The sequence below is a fragment of the Varanus komodoensis genome, unplaced genomic scaffold, assembly GCF_004798865.1.
Source record: "Varanus komodoensis strain SLA01 unplaced genomic scaffold, ASM479886v1 scaffold22, whole genome shotgun sequence".
NCBI classification, from domain to species: domain Eukaryota; kingdom Metazoa; phylum Chordata; class Lepidosauria; order Squamata; family Varanidae; genus Varanus; species Varanus komodoensis.
Window position 1 is genome coordinate 19,376,108 of NW_025335606.1, and position 22,441 is coordinate 19,398,548.

Consider the following 22,441-nt stretch of genomic DNA (forward strand, 5'->3'; position numbering starts at 1 on the left):
GGCTCTCGGCTACAACAAAACCAGATAAAGGCTTTTAAAAAGACTCAGGTTACAATTCCTGGGTGGCTCAGGTCTCCTGCTAGGCAAAGGAAGGCGGGCCTAGGGAGGCCTCAAAGAGGGATGGGCTGAGACAGAAAGAGAACGAGCGAGCTCGTAGCCTTGCCTTGCCGGAGTCAGCATTTCCAAGGGTTTGCACTGTGGCAAGAGTTTGAGCCTGGCTGAGCGTGGTGCTTTTTTTCCTGGTCTCGGTGTCGTTGTTGTGTGCATGTTTTTTTTTTTTTTGGGGGGGGGGGGTAGGCTTCCAGTGTCGTCCTGAAAAGCAGAGCAAGGAGAAGAAAGAAAAGGCCTAAGTTCTCCTGCAATGAATAGGAGCTCAGACTCAAGAAACCACCCTGGGTCCCAGGGGTGGAGAGACCACCGTTAAAAATAAATACATCCCAGAGTGTTGGAGGTGCGCTCGTGTGCTCAGGTAAGGGCTTCTGTTTCGAAGCGGAGCGAGGGAGGGAGGGTTGCAAGCCGGAAAGTTTGCATTGGCGGCGCCGGCTTGTAGACTGGTCGGAAACAATGAAGTAGGGTTGAAAAACTTGAGCTGGTTTGAACCTCTCCCTGCAGTAAGATCAGCAGAGAGAAGGCTGTTAGGACAAGACTTCTCCCTCCCATTTCTCTGGCTCTCGTTGTTTGCACTGAATTCGGGTGACTAGGGAGGGATGCTGTCAGTGGGTCCATGTGAACAGCCTCCTCTACCTGGACCTGCATCTTTCTCTTGGGGGAAGGGCCGGGCAAGTGTGGTAGGAGAGAAGAGGAGGAGGAGGAAGGGCAAGGAAGTTCAAATTAATTACAAATGTTCTGTTTGGAGAATAAGTCTTAACTTGTTTAAAGGTGGAAGATAAGTGTTTAAAGAAAAGCCGCAGTTTGCTCAGCTCGTAAGCAAGGGAGGAATTCTGATCTGATCAGGCATGTAATAATGTCTCAGTTGGCTGGAATGCTAAGAATCTCAGTATTTCCTTGTAAAATAAAATAAAAGTTTCTAGTCCTCATGGTTGGAACAGGTTTGGTAGCAGAATTTCCAACAGTCAAGTAATACAGGCAGTATGTCCTCAGGTTGATACAGAAAAAGGCTGGCAGAATCTGAACTAAATTCTTGAGCCCTCCTGGGTTCCTAACAGCATTCAGCAATCCCCCAGCCAACTTAACCTGAAGTTGAGTATCAGTCATTCTGGTTCTCAGTTTTTTTATTGTCTTCATAGAGGTACATGGATTGATCTGATTCTTACTTTCCATAAGTGGATTGTGTTGGGTGTCACAGAAATGTGGATGATACAGGGAGGTGGCTGGGTAGGGACTGAGGGATATTAATGGGGCTGTAAGTGGATTGATAGGTGCTGGCTGTGTAAAGTTTGTGGCTTTTTAAAAATAAGTATTTTGAAAGGCTGCCGTGGAAAGGACTTTTAGGGAATAGGAGTGCCTTTAATGTAAAATGGAGTTAGGAATCAAACCTTGACACTTTCGGCCAGACTCCTTATTCTCCTGCAGTACTTGAGCAGTCCCTGCACCTTCCCCATGCACTTTCACACAGCTGACAGGACCAATATGAGGAAGTCCTTGGACTGATTAACAGTGCAGGGAACTTGAGCAACCTTGCTAAGTCAGGATAGGTGAATAATTCGTGGCATTCTGCCTCTAGGATGGACATTTGACTGCCACCCTGAAACATATGTATGCAACCGCAGGGCATATTGAGGTTGATGGGTTTTGTCTCCTGTGAAAGCAGAGAAGTGGGAGCATGGATAGACCTGACTCCGGGCCCAAACCAACAGAAAGCTTCTGTGCAAGTCAAGGTGAACACAAGCCATGCAAGGGAAGGTAGTGCTACTCCCACTAATTTCAGCACACTGGGCCTTCCCAATGGGTCGTGGGGCCTCCTAATTAGTGAGAGGGGATGTCCTTTGAATACTTCACCTTAAGCACCAGAGTATCTTGAGTTAGCTGGGCACTGGAAAAACTACTAAAGATTATGTCACTGGCCTAGGGAGGCATTCTGCTCTCTTTTGGTATTGATGAGGCATGTTTACCCAACCTGATGGGATCACAGGTGTGTTGGATCACAACTCCCATCATCCCCAGCTAGCAGTGGTCATGCATATCTGAGAGGTCCCAGGTTGGGAAAGGATGACAAATGCCTTGCCCCAGCCCCAAATACCACTAAAATGGAGCAGGAGGGTTTCCTTGAGATTGCAGGGCACCCCTGACTTCAGTGAAAGGAAGATTTGGCCTCACATGGTCCTTGCTGGTTTGACCAGGGTTGTTCACACAAGAGGCCCAAGGGGAACCGATCCTCCCCAGCTTCAGTTTGATTCAAGGCTATTAAAATGCAGGATTGTCCAATAATGTGAGATGGACAGACCCCATTAATAAGGAAGAGAGAATCGGCAAGCAGTCCACAGACTACATCCATCAGACTCTCCAGTCTGTATGCCATTTCCCTCTCCACTCCACCCTAGGTTGGAAGCTGCTTGTCCATTCTACACCCCTAGAGGGGAGGGCTGGTTCATGCCCATTGTGGGGATATGCTGCAACAATTTTGCATAACCAACCCCAACTTGGAGATTGCAGTGTCTTGCAAATGGAGCAAGCATGGTTTATGAGATGGTTAAAGATCATGGCTTATGTGTGGATCACCTCTGTTTTGGAGCCAAATATCCACAGATACAGAAGATATTCACATTGAAATTCAAATTGTTTGGAATCTGATTTTGTTTGTTTAAATCTTGCATAGAAGAATTTGTTATGCAATTGTGAACCCAAGCTCAGCAGATTCACAAGAATGAACGACTCAGTATGAGTTTGATATGCAAAATTGTGCCCACAGGTATCACAGCTCATCCTGGGTTAAATAATCCAGGACAAGCTGTGCCATGCTATGCAAATCAAAAAAGCCCTACTGTTCCAAGATGTCTATCGAATGCTGGGAGTTGTAGGGCTTTTTGTGGTCTAACCATGCATAGGATTGCACCCTAAGGAGGCTTGTACTTGGGGACAAAGAGACAGAGATATGCACACATCCTATGTGAGTCTAAATCCTTTTTACATTTCATACCTTGCTTTGTAGGACAATGCCAGCACTGTCATTTCTTTGTTTTCTTTGAGGATGAGGGGGTGTTTCCATATCAATTTTGTTGGAAAATCAACTAGTGATTGCATGTTCCTTATACCTGGGGCACTGGAGCAGGAACTAGTATTTACAAATGCTGCAGACTTTAAATTTTTAATTAAATCATTTTCAATGTGATTTTTCAAAATTTGAAATTTGAATCTTTAGACATGATTGCTTATTGCTTTGAAAGTTGCCATCTTACGAGATTTCATATCTGACACCTACCAAAATCAAAAACTGTCAAATGCCGCAGCATTCCGGTAATCAGATATAGGGAAATAATAAATACTGTTCCAAGCCTGTTCTCAAATACAAATACCACGTCAGGTCAACTATCCAGTGCTATCAAACATGAACTCTCCTATACTGAAATTAAATAATTATAGATAAAATCAATGCAATCATTCCATGAATATTGTATATATTCATATATATGACCGTTGAGGCCCCATCAGTGCGGGTGTTCAAGGATAGGCTGGACGTCCACATGGTGGGCATGTCATGAGCGGAGCCGGCTGGCGCCGGAGGTCAGACTAGATGGCCCGGGAGACCCCTTCTGACTCACTCTGTTTCTATGTTTCTATGTATATCAGCATTTGCAGAGGAGAAATTTGGAGGGATTTTGGGGGGAGCTAATTGGTCAGTATTACATAGTGATGAGAGCTGTGCATAAATGCACTGGAAAGTACATTTCCAGTGAAAAATTTAATAACCAGAAGCCTGAGTCCTCTTTTAAAACACAGAAGTACAATTCAGCAACTCAATTTCATGTGGCTTAAATAAAAGCAAATTGTATTCTTTTCAATTGCACTACATACGTTAGTAATGATTATCATTACGTTTATTAATATTCCACCTATTCCCAGTACTGAGACTCAAGGCAGCTTACATTAAAAACTCACACTGTTAAAACATTCATGGAAATGTTCAGCTAGATTAAAATTATAAATGTACCAAAACTGAAACAATAAAAATGGACTGTAGAACTGTGTTTGTGTTACCCTCCCACAACATTTTTGTGAATGGCAATTGTTACAATGCTTATTATGGGCTGTATTCTGGTGACACAAGAACCCATAGTGTACAACCTGCAGTGTGTGCCTGACAGGTGATCAGGCACATATGTTGCTGATCCCCTTTCCCCCTTCGGCTTTCCCACAGTTATCCATCCCACAGGACACCTCAAGAGCAAGGAGCCTTGTCCTGCTCCCTGCCACAAGACATTTGGGCTTGCCTTTTTTCCCCCTTTGAAGCCCTTTTTGGGTGGAGATTGCAGAAGCCAGCTGTGTAACCAACCTTCATGATCTCCCTAGAAGCTATTTCTCTAAGGTGCCTCAGTGATACTTTGGAGATAGGATCCTGTGACTGTCTATCATTTAAAAAAAACTTTTTTTTGCACACAGAAATACGTGCCAGAACATTATTTTTACAATTATTTGCACAGAAGTGCTTATTTGCTTAAGTGCAAGTAATTGGATTTCAAGCCTTGACGGGCAACTGAAATTGGGTGGTTTTGGACTGCAGCATATCTTTGTGCATGCCCCAGTCCAAATCCCTTGCTTCACTCAAAGTTCCTTTTTAAGGGGGCCCCAAGATTGATAGTCACCTGTCAAACTTAGTCTCCTTTCCAAAGGAAGGGATGTACGTTTAGCCTTTTGTGAGCCCTTGGAGGGTTTGAACAATGGCCAAAATTTGCTTCCTGGTATTGACTAAAGAGGGAAAGTAGTTATGCTTTTGCTCAACTGCCTCTAAGCATTTTAAATATTTTTGCACACATTTCTATGCACAAAATTATTTTTAAAATGCTGGGCATTTTGGCAGGATAGATAATAGAAGGAGTCCCCAATATAGCTTGACAGCTGGCTTTTGCAGTCTCCTTCCCCTGTCTTCAACTAGTTCAAAACAGCTCACACTGGGGAAGGGGAAACTTCTACCAGTACCAAGTGCCACTCTGGTACTTTGGGGGTGGCTGATTTTGCCCCTCTTGCCAAGTGGCTCACTAGCAGTTTGGGTTGATGCTCAATGGGTTGTATTTTCCAAGGCTGTGCAACATGACAACCCATCATGGTTTAAACAAACCCTGCTTCAGACCATGGTTTGTTAGGGTGGCTTATAATCCAAACTAAAGCCATCCTCGTGAAACCACAGCAGGTTCGCATGACATTGCCAAAGGTTTGCCACTGTAAATTGTCATGTCATGCTAACCTTATCACTTGTCTGTACTTTCTGGATTTCAGTTTTTTCTAAATGCAGTTTGTATTTCCTCCCTTCCCACATGTGTGTATAAATCTGCCAGTTTGAGGCTCACCATTCATGTATCTGATGAAGCAGACCATGTCCACAAAAGGTTATACTACAGTAAACACATTAGTCTTCAAGGTGCCACATGAAGGTGACATCCAAACAGAATATGGATGTTTTGGGTGGCAGCTGCTCTGAGGTCTAAAAACAATAACAATAGTGGTAACTGTCTGCATTCAGGTAACACTCTCCATATCAGCTACTTCTCTGATGGTCCCCAAAGCTTCTGCTGAGCACTTAGTGCTTGCTGGAAAAATCTGGGCAAGTTAATGTGGTGCTTATTCAGTTCACACACAGTGCTAGTCAGATTTTTAAGCCTGGTCATATGAACCATGTTTATGAATACAGAGGAAGATGAATAGCAAGTATGGAAGATTATCAGATTTCTTTCTGGAACACATTTAAAAAGAAAAATACAAGTAAATGCCTTTCCAATTGAGCTTTAAAGAGTGAGTGTATTGTAGAGTTGGACTGGGACTCAGGAAAACCAAGTTTCTAGTCTCCCCTTGGATAATGAAGCTCACTGGGTGACTTTGGGCCTGTCATTTACTCTCAGCCTAACCTACCTTACAACCTAACCTTACCTGTTGTGAGAATGGAATGAAGAAGAGGAGAATCCTGTAGGTTCCTTGCAAGATGATAGTAATAGTAATAATGAATAATAAAATAATGAATAATAAAATAAGATCTTAGCCTAGTTCATTACTTTTTCTACCTCTCCCTGTTAGGATTCACTGCAGATCCCCATTTTTAACCCCTCTTCAATTAGGCCAACCCAGAACAGAATGCCCTAACTTTTGAGTACTGAAAGGAGCTGCTTTGTTGCTCATATCATACCAAATGGGAGGTTTTATTGTTGGTTTTAGGCTTGTTTGTGACCACCTCCCCCCTTTGTGCTAAGCCCTGAGGTCAGTGGTTGCCTAATTGAAAACAAGGCCATACCACACTTAAAAAAACAAGGGCAGGATTTACCTGTCAACACCCAGCCCCCACTCACATTGCTGCAGTCTGTGCTTTTCTGCATTTCAAACCATCCCTGCAATTGTTTCTGTCTCTTCTCAGCTGAGTTTTAGACTTAGTTGCCTCATAAGTCCTGTCACTTGAGCAGGCAAGACTAATTTTCAAGCCTTTGGATACAGAACAGGAACACCAGAGTTTTTTGATAAAGACAAAGGGAACCAGAACCTGCAATGTACGCATACACTTCAGCTGCCATCACCTGTGGCTAAACCCATTTTGCTGGGCTTGAGAAACAATAGAACTTGAGAAACATGCCCCCCCACATGCAAAACCTGTTTAGCAGGGGTGAAAATGGCATGTGTAAACATGGCAAAAATCACAAAAACACTAAAAAAAACTTTCAACCCTCTGCAAACAACATTAAGAAAACACAAACCTGTCCCCAGCCTGATTCATCCTGTCAGGTGGTGAAAAGTACCATATTCCACAGGTGTACAGGGAAATGGCCATCTATATGTGCAATCAACTGTGTGCTTAAACTAGCCTAAGAGCTAAATCCTCTTTGCTCTCTAATTCACCTGCTCCATTTCCCCTCCACATGGGGCAACTTTATCACCACAGGGGGCATGCTATTAATATTAGAGTGCTACTTCCACTCTTCCAGTTTAGTATCTAAAAGAGTGTCTGTAGCTCTTTTTGTACAACACACAGAGAATATTTATTCAATATCCCTACCTTTCAGCCAAAGAACAGCACTCAAGAAAGCTAACAATAAGTCAGGTTGAAACTGAACTGAAAGATAACATGACAATGAATCAATTAAAATACAATTAAAGCACAACAATCAAAGAAATAAATCGCACCAGCCAATTAAACCTCCACTTTGGTAGCAAACTAGCTTATATTCCAAAAGCCTGCCTGGATGAATTCATTTTTGCCTCTTGGTGGAAGGACAACAGAGAAGATGCCAACCTAGCCTCTCTTGACAGGGAGTTTCAGAATGTGGGGGCAGCCACATCCCCACCAAATCCACTTCTAATGGTGGCGAGCATGAGAAAACCCCACCCCCTGAGGTTCTTAAAGCCCAGGCAGTGTGATATAGGTGAAGGTGGTCTGTGGCTTGGTCCTAGGCCATACCTAGCACTTTGAATGGCATTGTAAAATAAAATGGTGGCCACCGAAGCTGGTGTAAAGCAGATTCACATGTTTTCTGCTGTGGTCAACTGTCTGGCCACAGTGTTGTGAACCACCTGGAAGGGGCTATTCTTCTGGCCCTGCCATTCAAACCTCAGCCTAGAATGGGTGCTGGGATGCGTATGTGCATAGACTTCTCATTTACAGACAGCAGTGCCAGAGGGACTGAAAGAAAGACAAGTGGGTCCTAGATCAAATCAAGCCTGAACTGCATTCCCTGGAAGAAAGGGGACAAAACTGAAGCTGTCATACTTGGAGCACATCATGAAAAGGCAGGACTCACTGGAGAAGACAATCATGCCAGGGAAAGTCAAAGGCAGAAGATGACCTAATATAAAATGACTCAGTTCAATAAAGGAAGCCACAGCCTAAAGAGCTAAGCAGGGCTATCAAGAACAGGGCATTTTGAAGGGTGCCACCAGGGCATTTTCACAGGGCCACCGTAAACCAGAGACTACTTGGCAGCACTTAATTAACAACAGCAAAAAGTGCCAGAGGGAGTTGTTATTCTCTGGGGTCCTGCACCTTTTTTCTGCATGCATTCCCCCTTCAGGTGAGCGATCTGTGGAAGGAGTTGAGGTTGCCCTTTCATCAGATCAATTTGGTATCAGTTGGGTTGTTTCTTTAGCTCCTTCCTTAAATGGTATAATTAATATGGAAGGGAAGTCAGGCTAACAACCAATTAAAAATGTTAGTGGATTAGTCATCTATCTTTTACCTAAATTGATCTGTGAATTTAACTACCTTTGCATATTACCAAATCTCACTGTATGTGTTTTTGAAATGCTAAGAGTGCAAGATAACATATCTTTCGCTAAACAAAAGCATGCACTCCATATTTGAAAGAAAGATTGCCTTCAGTATTTTTTGTTCCCCTTTCCCCCAAATGAATAATGGCCTCAAGAAAATGATTGTAGGCTTAACCCAAAGCCCCACAAATTAGATTCTCTATGGTTAATCAACTAAAGCTTTGCCTGATTAAGCCACTAATTAACCAGTTAAAGCCTTAAAGGTATGCTTTATAAAATCTCAACTCCTGTATACAACTTAAAAAATAAAGGAGAAAATGGACATATAGGTGGCCTGAAAATACCCTTGGAGATGGCAACTTGCTTCAATGTGACATGAATCACTGTGAACTGAAAAATGTACACTGTTTTTTTTTCTTTGATACATGAGGCAGTAGGTGAGAGACAGAACATAGTAGGGGTTTCTGAGGAAGAATAGCTGTTTGTCTGTCATTAAGAGCAATGTGTATACGTTTCCTGAGGTCTTGCAGTGCCCTTTTGCTCTTGTGCTGTTGTTAGTAAATAGGTGAAGAGCTGAGATTCAGAAAATGTTATTGCTTGTAGCACTTGTGCTTTGTGGAAATTAGATCTTCTCGGTGCTTACACCACAGATGTTGCCATGTTAGATAAATGCAGTTTCTCTCACAGTTAATATTTCCACAGTGAATTACCTGTAGTCTGTAGAACAGGCATGTTGAAACTCTGGCCACAGGCCAAATCTTGCACACTGAAGGATTTCTAGGGTTGTAGCACCCTGAGATTCCCAAATAACTTCCCTCTCTTCTGCTGATCCTACTCCTCACCCCCACAAGTAATCATTTAGTGGTTTCTCAGCTTTAGAACATTCCCCCCTCCTTTTAAAAGGTTGAAATACCTCCACAAAAGGCATAGTTGCTGCTTTATGATAAGACCTTTGATATAAGCAGGAAAGCTTGGTGTCTTGAGTCAGCATGTTTCTAAGACAGCTCTCTAGAAAGTTCCTATTCTCTCCTTGACAGAATGTAATCCAGTGCCATCAAGTGACGTGTCTGAGACATTTTCAGGATGCTTTTTGAGCTCACTGGTAAATGAAATAGTAAAAAGTATCTTATGTTTCAGTGACATGGTACTAAATGGGAGGAACAGTGCAATTGGTCCTGTACTAGATATTGGAGTTTTGCTGGCTATACTCGTGTGTCCTCAAATCATTGTGAAAGCAAAGTTAGCATTTGGATCATAGTAATATTGTATTTCAAATAGTTCAATTGCTTCTCAAAAATTATTGCTCTGTAATCTTCAGAGCAGCCCTGCAAATGCAGCAGGTATTATTATCCCCCATGTTGTAGATGGGTTGGACAAAACTCTGACTTGCTGTAGGCTATCTGGTGAGCTTATGATTCAAGCTGGAAACATCAAGCTTGCAGCTTAGATTTTAGTAGATACATGAGACTGTCCACTGTTGCCTTTCTTGAAGATAGAGTATATAACGTATGCGTATGCTGACCTTTTAGAATACTGTGTTGGATTTCCAGTAAATTAACAAACCATTACAACATCTCACACACCTTATACTTGTGTGCAGAGTTCCTAACTGGCTAAAACAAAAACACAGCCTGAAATGCTCTTGTGCCTTTTAAACACAACTTGATCTGCAGAGCTAAGCAGTTAGACAGTCCTGTGGTCCCAAGATCAGCATCTTGTGGACTCCAGGTTTGCCCAGAGTCTTACCTGCTGAGGTTAGAGACAGCATTCCAACCTTGCAAGTGGTAATTGGAGATCTGCTTCCTCATAGTCAGCATGGAAAGAGCTGTATCGGCTGTTCTTCTTTGTGATCTCTGTGCATCACACGTAATGGGTACTGCGCCTGCGCAGTGCCTGTTGCCAGCCAGAATACCCAAGCTACAACGGTTTTTGGCGGGAACTCCGCACCCCTCCACCCTGGTGCTATATAAGGCGGAGCGCCCACCATTTTCCTCAGTCTTCTTTCAACCTCCGATCGCCTTGAGCCATTACCTTGTCTCCTCGCACTTACTGGTTGTTTCTCTAATTGTTTCTCCAGTTGAATTCAAGTTATTTCCCCTTGTTTCCCAGTTAATTCTTTCCTCTTTACTTTCCTATATATATATAGTTAGTATTGCTCTTTTTTCCTTCTACCTTTACTATTCTTCTTCTGATCTTCTCGATGGCTCAGTGCACGGCGTTTTGAAAGTGTTCGAAATGCAGGGCTAAAATGTCCCCAGCGGACCCACATGAGCTTTGCCTCCTCTGCTTAGGAGAGGGGCATCATACCAACAAGTGTGGGCACTGCCAGGCCTTCACCAAACAGGCCAGGAAGAACCGAGAGAATAGCCTGAGAAAGATAATTTGGGATCAGGCCTTACTAGCCTCCAATGAGCTTGCCGCTCAGCCTATGTCAGCCAGCCCTTTCATGGTGACCTCCCCCCGACCATCCTGGGGAGTTGCTTCCGAGGAGACCTCTCGCTCCTCCCACTCTTTACTCAAACAAAAGGAGAAACGGAAGCATTCTGACCACAGGGATCTGTCAGTCTTGAAGAAGGCCAAAAAAGTTGGGCAAGACCAGCAGGAAACATAGGGTCATTCCAGAATCACGAAGGGATTTGGATTTGACCGCCTTGTCAGTCCAGACGGCACCATCGGTCCCGACACCCTCGGCACCAACACCAAGAGAACTGATGCAGGTCATGCCGCCCAGATCCCCACAGAGGATCGAGCCGGCGGGCCCAACTATGTTACATCCACCCGAACAGGTCGTTCATGGGTCAATGTCAGATGGGGAGATCCGTGACTCTCCCCCAAGGTCTTTGCCGTGCCATCAACCGGCCCACTCTCCAACCCCAATGCCATCCTCTCCAGAAGTTCCCAGGAGGACCACGGTGGTCAAACCCGACCAGCATCGCCGTTCATCGGGACAATCTGCCAGATCATGGGTCCCAGTGCCATATGAAGGGCCGGAAGCCTCACAGCCTCAATATTGGGGACCACCCGCATACAGCTACTACATGCCAAGGGAATACGGCCCTCAGTCCCGACAGACAAGGACGGAAGCCCCTTCTACTTCCGCGCCGACGACCTCTCGCCATCCTCCTTCTCCAGCACAATCATCCTCGAGTCCACCTTACCCGTATGACTCGGACTCTGAGGACTCAGACAGTTGTTCTACATCTCCTGCAGCAGTCATTTCCACCCAGGGACCTGGGTCGCCCGAAGAGGCCTACACCACTTTCGGTGAGCTTATGGGTCGCTTAATGAGAGCCTTGGAGACCGAGGTTGAACATCAGCCCAACGTTAATAAGGACAACTTTTATGACATTGTCCATAAGGAACAGTCTTCCACTATTACCATCCCGTTGATTGCAACCTTGCGGGAGGTGATGTAGGATACATGGACTTCTCCCAATCAACCTTAGTCAACATCTAGAAGGTACGAGTCCATGTACAAAGTCAAAGAGCAAGATATTCCCTTCCTTTTGAAACACCTGAAGCCCAACTCTATCGTGGTCGAATCATCCCAGGGGCGAGACAACAGGGAGCACTTGGCCCCTAGGGACAAGGAGGAAGAAAAATCAACCTGATCGAGTGGTGAATTTATGTGGCTATGGGACTGGGCTTGAGAATCTCTAACTATGAAGCGACAATGGCGAGGTATCAGTATTTTCTGATGCAGTGGCTGGACTCGATCACCTCTCCATCCCGGAGCAATGTGACCTAGCCCGAGTCTTCATAAGAGAAGCTATGCAGCTCGCGATTCAACAGCTCATTACAGCCCGTCATCATGTCGATTGCAATTCCTGCGCTCTAGTTGGCTCTGTCACTCTCTGAAGGCATGCCTGGCTATGATTGTGTAACTTCCCAGAGGAGACCAAGAGACGGATCGAGGGGATGCCGTTCGATGGATCGGGCCTTTTCCATGATCGGACGGACCACAAGCTTGAGCATATTTATAATGCTCAGGCTACCTCCAGGAAGATGGAAATCCCGTCATAAGTGGCATCAATCTCGATACCCTAGGTACCAACCTTACCACTGTTACCAGCCACGTCAACAATTCCCTCAGCGACAGCAGCGGAACCGTACGCAACTGGCTGCCCAATATCAACAGGGCCGCCACCACCAACCTGCTGATAAGAGGCAACGTTGATGGGCACCACAAACCGATCCTCTCTCTCCTACACCCCTCCCCCCTCCCCATGGGGGCCGGCTGCAAAGCCAACTCCCTCTTTGGGAAACCATCATATCTGACAAAAGGGTCCTTTCCATAGTTGAATCTGGATATAGAATCGAGTTCGACATCATCCCTCCTTTGGGTTTGATGCTATACACCGCCCCATTGGAAATCCTTAGAGATGAAGTATCCCAGTTACTTCAGAAGGGAGCAATCCACCAAGTCTCCCATTCCAACGGACCTTGCGGTTTCTACTCGAGATATTTCACGGTACCGAAGAGAGATGGTGGCTTCCGCCCCATACTCGATTTGAGGCGTGTCAATGCCTTTATTATGACTAAGAAATTCCATATGACCACCTTACAAAATATCCTTCCCCTGCTAGAGAGAGAAGATTGGTTCGCATCCATTGATCTTAAGGATGCCTATTTTCATATTGGTATTCACCTGTTTTATAGGAGGTTTCTCCAATTTACAGTTGGCTCGGACATTTTTGAATATAATGTCCTCCCCTTCGGACTTGCCACAGCCCCCAGGGTATTTACAAAGTGTATGGCTCTGATATGTGCTCACCTTTGTCAACGAGGTATTCAGATTTATCCATATTTAAACGGTTGGCTTATCGTCTCCTCCTCTCGGGACCGACTTAGTACAGATGTTGACATTACATGCACCCTCCTGGAGGACTTGGGCCTCCTTATTAATACTGAAAAATCCTGTCTCACTCTTTCACAGGTCATCGAGTTCATAGGAGCACAACTCAATTCAGTCCGAGCACAAGCATTTTTACCGCGGACCCATATGGACAGACTCTGCTCCGTAGCCCGTCAGGTCCAGAAAGGCGGGCGAGTCCGGGCATTGCTTATCCAGAAACTGTTGGGCCATATGGCATCAACAATTGTAGTTGTTCCAAATACCAGACTACGGATGCGGCCACTCCAGTTGTGGTTCAATGCAGTGTTCCAGCCCCTCTGCAACTCTTCAAGACAACTACTTCTTCCTCCCGCTTCAGTTCAGCAGACGCTGACTTGGTGGATGAACCCAGACAATCTCACCGTTCCATTTCATCAGTGACAACCCTCCATCTCGCTCCATACCGACGCGTGTCTCATGGGTTGGGGAACGCACTGTTCCAACCTAGGAACACAGGGCACGTGGCAAGCACATGAGAAGTCCAATCACATCAACTTTCTCGAGTTGCTGGCAGTTTTCAAGGCACTATGATCTTTCGAACCCACATTATGGAACCGATCGGTACAGGTAGCCTCTGACAACACAGTTACCGTGTTTTACCTGAACAAACAGGGCGGTACAAAATTGGTACCACTGGCTCAGTTATCCATACAGATTTGGGACTGGCGTATCCCCAGAGGGATTTTGCTCATGGTAATCCATCTGGCAGGAATACACAACCAAGAAGCAGACACCCTGAGCAGGAAGATGTCGTCAACCCATGAGTGGGAATTGGACAACCAAGGCTGCAGAGACTTGTTTACCCGGTGGGGTACTCTGACAATAGACCTGTTTGCGATAGCTTCAAATTCGAAATGCATGACCTACTGCTCCAGGATGGGAACGGGTCCAAACTCACTAGGAGATGCCTTGATGGTGAGTTGGTCGAATTCATTTCTGTTCGCCTTTCCACCGATTCTGTTGATCACCCACACCCTGGAGAAGGCTGGCTGGAACCGAGCACAGGTCATCCTCATTACACCATGCTGGCCCTGTCAACCCTGGTTCTCGACTGCTCTCAGACTATCAAGGCACACGTTCTTCTGTCTGCCACAAATCCCTTACCTGATTACACAGGGGAGAGGGACAATTCTTCATCCCGACCTCAACACTCTCAAACTCACCGCATGGCTCCTGCACTAACTGCTTCTGCCAACCCTCACGTACTTCGGCAAAATACCTCGGTTTTGACGCCAGAGTGTCAGTCGGTACCGAGGGACCTCACTCAACTCTCCTCCAAAGCTACGTCATCTCTTCAGGAAATCGAGTTCATCCTACAGTCTGCCCTTTGACCGTCCACTCGTCGATCGTATGAAGCAAAGTGGAAACGTTTCACCATGTTTGTGGAAACTAACCGTTTTACTCCGGAATCGGCGTCTATCGATAACATCCTTTTCTTTTTGCTTTCTCTGCATCGGTCTGGACTTAAACCCACCTCTGTCAAGGTCTACATAGCAGCTATATCACATTTCCATGGCCCTCTGTCGGGTTCATCCGTGTTTTCCTACGCGCTCATCCGATGCTTCATTAAGGGACTACAAAATCTCCATCCTCCGATCCGTCCATCGGTACCAACTTGGAGTCTATCTGTAGTTCTCCATGCACTCACCAAAGCTCCTTTCGAACCCCTCACAACGATGGAGTTAAGATTGCTATCTGGAAAGTAGTCTTCTTGGTCGCTATAACCTCAGCAAGAAGGGCTAGCGAACTTTCCACCCTCCGTGTGGACCCACCATACCTGAACTTCCACAAGGAAAAGGTAGTTCTGCATACAGATCCAGCGTTTCTCCCCAAGGTGGCCACAGCATTTCACGTTAACCAGGACATTGTGCTTCCAGCATTCTTTCCGTCCCCATCCACCCCGATAGAGAAATCTCTTCATTCCCTTGATGTACGCCGGTGCCTAGCTTTTTACCAGTCACGCACAGAGAGTTTCAGGAAAACTAAACGCCTGTTCGTCAAATACTCCGAACCTGATAAGGGCGCACATCTCTCTGCCCAGAGACTATCAAAATGGATAGTACAAACCACTGAACTGGTTTTCCAACTGGCCAAGATAGATCTTCCCATTGCTCCCAGGGGCCATTCTACCAGAGCCATGGCAGCCTCCTCAGCCTTCCCATCGGGCGTCCCACTGCTGGACATTTGTAGAGCTGCTACATGGGCAACTCCCTGCACCTTTATCAGACACTACAGATTGGATGTTCGGGCCAGGCAGGACTGCTCCTTTGGACAGGCCATCCTTCCATCCATCCTCCACTGATGACACCGACCCACCTCCGGTGAGTGAAGCTTGCTAATCACCCATTATGTGTGATGCACAGAGACCACGAAGAAGAAAGTGAGGTTACTTACCTGTAACTGTCATTCTTTGAGTGGTCATCTGTGCAGTCACACAACCCGCCCTCCGGCCCCACTTGGTGTCGAGGGATGGGATGGTAGTCTCCTTCTGTCGACTCCCCTACTAGATGCCACGCTCTGCTAGGGGGCAATTTGCCGGTCTCCAGAGACTGAGGAAAATGGCAGGCGCTCCACCTTATATAGCACCAGGGGGGAGGGGTACAGAGTTCCTGCCAAAAACCGTTGCCGCTTGGGTATTCTGGCTGGCAACAGGCACTGCGCAGGCTCAGTACCCATTATGTGTGACTGCACAGATGACCACTCGAAGACAGTTACAGGTAAGTAACCTGACTTTCTCCAATATCAGAAAAGATAACTAAAAGGGAAAGGACACAGGATATGGGGTGGGGGGAAGGAAAAAGGGAGACCTGACTGGCCAGGATGGGAGTTATTCTGAGCTTCCTTCCCTGCCTTGCCAAAGTGCAGGCTAAAAAGCTGGTCTAGTGAAATCTGCAGGGTGAGAGGATGGGGAAACAGGCAATCACTTCTGCCACTCTCCATAGGGCTTGGAGGCCTCTGAGTTTAGGGGCTTCTGATCACCAAGGGTGCAATCAGTGGGTTTGTGCCCTAAAGCTTTTAACAATCAAGTTTAAAGAGAAGTGAATGAACTGTTTTAAAAATTGGCAAGCCCATATGTAGCAAAGTCACAGAATTCTTCATAAAACAACACCGAAGCCCACTGCTGGGGGATGGGAACTCTACAAATGTGAATAAACTTTCAGCTCCCAGTGTTCTTTCTTCTGTAGGGACTAGACAATAGAATTGTGTATGCTTCAACCAGCCTCTGTAGCTCTATTTTAAATGCCCTGACAGGGTCCAGGTGATAAATATGTATTACCTGATAATTGCTGTAAATCATGTAGGTGTTGAGAAGTTGGCAGCCTCTGGGGAAAGTTTTAGGCCCACATTCCCCCTCTGAAATGAGACTCTCCCCAATGCCCCAAATGTCTGTATTCTGTTGGGAAAGTTTTGACACTAATGTCTCCTTCCTTCTCTATTAAGTTTGAAATGATCTCCTCACAGAGGCCAGCCAGGTGCCAACTTTATTAACCTTTTAATGCCAGGTTAAGACTTCTCCCTATGCAGACCCATTTAATTGTATTTAAAAACTCTTATTGGCATATGGATGGGGCCTGGACTTACCTTAGCTGCTTTTAACTGATCTAGTTGTATTAATTGCTTGCCTTCCATTTTTAAAGTGAATTTTTCTGATGTTGTATATCATTTGCATTTTGTGCTGCATTTATTGTATTCCACAATTGTTGTAAACCACCCAGAGAGCTTCAGCTATGGGGAAGTTTACAGATGAAATTAATAATAATTATATCCTTTCTTACTGTAAAAGGGAAAGCCATGGAATGTTCAAGATAGGCCTTAAACAAGAAGAATTCAGGAGCAGTAGTCATTTTAAAGCTTTTGAACCAACTGGGTTTTTTTCTCCTGTATTGCATTTCCATGCGGTTTGTTTGCAGAGGGAGGAGGTTGCAAAGGTCAGTTTGACCAAGGAGTGAAGGCTATAGCTTGCAAAACTTCTTAGACTGGTGTTAAGGATATAGGGGCAGGGAAAGGCACCATGCAAGCACTCTTGGCTTTCTGCAGCATAGCTGTTTCCAGTTTGAATTGAGTTCTTTCCCCATCCTGGCTCATTTGTGTTACCTTAAGCCAAACTGTTAAACTAGACAGCAAGGAATCAATCACAAAGCATTCTGCTTATACATAAGCATTGTGGTGAGGACTGGAAACAGTAGTGACAACAGAGCAGGACAGAAATGGACCTGTTTTGTCAAAGCTCAGGAAATGCTCAGTGAATTCAGAGGTGTTACATGTGCAGGCCAGTTTCCAACTCTAGAGGGGAAGAGAGGAAATCTAAACTTGGATGGAATATCTTGTGCACAATTGGGCCTTTACATGCATACCACCCACTTGGTACTATAGTCTTTGAAACAGAGTAGGTTGAAGACTTTAAAGTCAAAGGCCTCCCAAATTCATTTTACTGGGGAGGTGGTAATCTTGTTAAGCCCCTCCTTCTCTGGGGATGCCTGTTCCTTGCCTTAGAAGAGGCATTGCAAAGTTTTAGGAGGGAGAACCAGGAAACCACTGAATAATTGGGGGAAAGGACATGGGACCAGGCAGAGGGGTTTGGCCATTGAGGCACCCTTGGAGGGCTGGATCTGGCCCCAGGCATGAGATTCCAGTCTTCTACAACAGCTTTCTCAAACTGGCTGGCCTGTAAACCTAGGTACTGATGAAGGAGGGATCCAGGACAGACTCTGCCAAAAACTGGTTTTTCATGAGAGTTTAACAACAGACTAGAAGCTGCTGTTGCAAAGGCAATTACCTAGGTTCTAATTTAGTTGCTGAGCCTTTCACAGTCATCTGTGGCTGTTCTTTGGTATACCCAGTGGGTGGGACTGCATCAGGTAGTCACAGAAGCTCTTTCGTGGAGGGAAAAAACAAAAAAAAACACACACAAACCCTATTGCCTCCTAGATTTGAGTGATAACTCTGAATCATCAGTAACTATGGCCATCAACTTTGGCAGAAATACTATGACTTGGTCTCCACCTTCGTATTAAAGAAAGCAACCCACTAGCTTACTTTAAATCTCTCTAAGACAGCATCCCTTTAGTGAACATAATCAGAGATGAACTTGAAGATGTCAGGGTTTCCTCCCAAGGCGGTATGGAGTCCTGTTTCAATGGAACTGTTAGACTGACCGCACCCCAGTATCTTAGTATCTGGAGTGTTTCATTGTTTTGACTGGATGGAACTATCAAGCCAGAGCTCAGTGGTGCTCTGTGATTCTGCTGCTGGAACATAAGGATCCAAAGGCAGACTAATGTTATCTTCAAGTTAATTCAAGCCTCTTCTTTCATCCACTGCCAAAGCTTATGGCAGAAAGAAGAGCCTCATTTCAGCTGGAGCACATATGGTCAAGTTCAGATTGGCCAAGGTTTTCCATGGCAAACTTTCTGCTGAGTGTACATGAGCATTTCCCTGCAGTGGGTGATGTACATATGTGCATATGAATACAGTATGGGTGGGGAATTGCTAGCTTAGAGCTTCAGCATGGAGGTTCCTCAAAAGGCCCACCCCTTTTCTCCCAACCACCAATTATTTTGTAGTTTCCTGGCTTTTCTGCAGTTTTTCCTCCACTCTAAAAATTTTAAATCCCCCTAAGCCTTAGGAGTAAGAGCTTAAGGGCACATCATATGCATGTTTAGACAGTCAAAAATCCTGCATTTTCCAGCATGCCCTATTTATTTGTTTAAAATTTTTATATGGCGTCCTCACATGCCTTGGCATCTCGGGACAACCCTAGCCAGACATAAGGAGAATAATATACTGTAACTTTTTTCTATCTAAGCATATGTAGGATTGTGTCTTAAAGCTCTTTGTAGGCACATTGAGAGTTGTAGGACTCCTTTTCGTCTAAACATGCATAGGATTGTGTCCTTAAATTACAGTGAGCAGGTATTTTGCCCCCACCTGCCCCTGAGGGTTTCTCTGTTACTGAATGTGGCACTGAAAGAAGATCCCTTCTTCTGGCATACTAAATTCTGATTGGGCCAGGATTCCCAGAGATGGATATTTAAAGATTTACATCCATACACATGTTCCTTATATTCTGCACATTTGCTATAGGAACAAACTCATTAAACATGTTTGCTGCATGAAGTTTCAGTCTACCCAGCTTGTTTGCTAGCATGGGACATGGCATTATATACAAAATGACAGCTTTTTGCTCTGAATTGGAAGTTTTCCTTCATTGCTGAAGGTTCTTATGCCTTAACTGCATGACAATGAGAATTTGAACAGGTGTTGCAGTTTTAGTTTCTGGCTTTTCCCCACAGCTCCATGACAAGGGGAAAAGCCCCCATACTTTTTGAATTTCTTATTAACCCAAACTAGATTTTGCATCTTGATGTAGGTATTTCCTCCCCTGCCCCCAACAAGCAAATATAGCTTTTCTTGCTAAAGAGTTCTTGTGATAGGGAAAGTTGTACCTGTTGAACTTCTGCCATGGTGCAGGAGTAACCAAGAACCTGTGAAGGGAAGAAAGTGGCTACTAACCACCAGTAGCTGCTTCTAGACTTGCATATGCTGATACACAGAGATAAACCTCAGTTCCCCTCATTAAAATGGAAAAGGAACCTTCATACCATTCCTGTTGCAGAGATGTACAGCAACTGAACAATAACCAATTCATATCAAGTCATCCAGCAGATACCAGGAGCTGAAAACTCTCCTACCCTATCATTTTCTGAGTACCAGTTTGGTTGGGTATTCACAATCACTTAGCACATTCTGGTAATTCCTACCCTAAGGAGAGTTTTTCTTCTGGTAGGATTGTCTTTTTTCAGCTAGCCACTGGAACAGTGCCTTTAAGGGCGGCATGAAGTGCAAATATTAGTTCAAGGATTGCCTGCTTGAGGCTCTCCAGATGCTTCAACTTACAGCTCCCTTAAGCACTATTGAACCCATTGTGGGGCATCATGAAAGTTTGAGGCCAGAACATCTGGAGGGCCACAAGTTGCCCATTCCTGCATTGATCAATCATCATGGTCATTGCCACGCTGCCAAAAGCTTTAGCTGTCAGTTTCTGCATATTAAGTTGCTGCTACATGCACAAGAACAAGCAAACTGTTCCATTCTGCCACACTGCCTCACCAGTGAAATAACCCACACAGCTGGGACTGAAATCTAGACTAAAGAATGGTTGGGAATGGTGGGGTTTGATCGAAATAAGCCAGCAAACAACTGCCAAAGGAAAGGTAGAAAGAAAACTGGATTTTTGTTTGGAGGGCCTGCTATATCTTTACCCCTGCTGTTGTCGCTCTGTTCTGACTTGCTCCTTCTGACTCACTCTGTTTCTATTTTATGGAAATGTACCAGGGAAGGGGAGAAAATTCCTGAGAGAAATCTGACTCATTCAATTGTCCTTCCTCCCACTTGGAGTTGGTACCATAGGCACCTGTTAAGAATTGTTTGGATTAAGAAGGTCAATATGTTGTGGGGCTTATGGAAGCCATATACCCAGCTTATGGAGTGGTTAGAATACTATGCTAAAAACATGTTGTCACCTTGTCCAGGGCTTTTCTACCTACCACCATAGACACTTTAAAGTTCAGTCTCACTTTTCTAGCAATTATGGCCTCTGTGACAAAATGACAAGCCACATTTACAACCTTCTACTAAGGGAAACAGCTCTTATGCTTAGGGCCTGGCATCCTGAGGGCATTCAGAAATAAGGGTTAACCATCCTGTGAGATGGGGGCCCAATCATTTGGGCCTTTCTGATTGCTTTCTGCTATATCATACCCAGTGCATTGAGCACACGAAGTCAATTGGGAGACGGCTAGAGCGTAGGTGGAGGAGATCACGGGATGAATCTGACCGGACACACTTGAGAACCCATTATCGGGCCTATGCTGTGGTGGTGAGGGCGGCAAAAAAGAGTTTTTTTCCGTTTCCATTGCCTCTTCAAAATGCCGTCCAGCAGAGCTTTTTCGAGTGGTGCAAGGCGTGGTTCGTCCAGGTCCTAAGAAAGATCTGGTTCCACCCTCAAAGGCCCGCTGTGACGACTTTGCCATGCATTTCAGGGAGAAAATCGCTCAGATTCGTCACGAGCTAGACACCACTACAGAATCAGAGGTTTCTGGGGAGACACCAATGCTGCCGTCTGGTCCAGAATTATTGGATGAATTTCCGTTATTGCGGCCTGATGATGTGGACAAGGTGCTTGGACGAGTACGTCCCACCACTTGCCTATTGGACCCTTGCCCGTCTTGGTTAATAAATAATTCCAAGCACGGGATTGGGATCTGGATCTTGGAAGTGGTTAACGCTTCTCTGAGGGAGGGTCTGGTGCCTGCCCCTTTAAAGGAGGTGGTAGTCCGACCGGTCCTGAAGAAAGCGTCACTGGGTCCAGAGATGGCCACTAATTATAGACCAGTGGCCAACATCCCGTTTCTGGGCAAGGTGTTAGAGCGGGTGGTGGCGGGACAACTCCAAGCTCTCTTGGATGAAACTGATTATCTGGACCCATTTCAGTCCGGCTTCAGACCCGGGTACGGTACTGAATCTGCCTTGGTCGCCCTGTACGATGACCTGTGCAGGGAGAAGGACAGGGGGAGTGTGTCCCTGTTGGTTCTCCTGGTTCTCTCAGCGGCTTTCGATACCATCGACCATGGTATCCTTCTGGATAGGCTAGCAGGATTGGGGGTCGGAGGCATTGCTTTGCAGTGGTTCCACTCCTATCTCAATGGCCGATTCCAGAAGGTGGTGCTGGGGTACTATGGCTCTGCACCATGGCAGCTATGCCATGGAGTACCACAGGGATCCATTTTGTCCCCTTTGCTGTTTAACGTCTACATGAAACCGCTGGGAGAGGTCATCAGGAGGTGTGGGCTGCGGAATCATCAGTACGCTGATGATACCCAGCTCTACCTCTCGTTTTCCACTAATCCAGGTGAGGCAGTGGCTGTGCTGAACCGGTGCCTGGCCAAGGTAATGGGCTGGATGAGGGCCAATAAACTGAAGCTCAATCCAGACAAGACGGAGGTCCTGTTGGTTGGCGGATCGGGCTTCAGAGAGGGTGAATTGAACTTAGTCCTGAATGGGGTTGCACTCCCTCTTAGGGACAAGGTCCGCAGCCTGGGAGTGCTCCTCAACCCAGAGCTTTCATTGGAAGCTCAGGTGACAGCAGTGGCGAGGAGCGCTTTCCTTCAGCTTCGGCTGATACATCAG

At 45.5% G+C, this 22,441-nt stretch overlaps 1 protein-coding gene across 1 annotated transcript in view; it reads left to right on the top strand.

Moving 5' to 3' along the window:
- Window positions 1-379: 379 nt before the first annotated feature.
- Window positions 380-22,441, top strand: part of LPAR2 (lysophosphatidic acid receptor 2) — a 63,488-nt gene continuing 41,426 nt past the window's right edge. The window contains exon 1 of the mRNA XM_044431604.1: window positions 380-469. The gene's annotated coding sequence lies outside the window, so the exon portion shown is untranslated. The remainder of the gene's footprint in view (window positions 470-22,441) is intronic.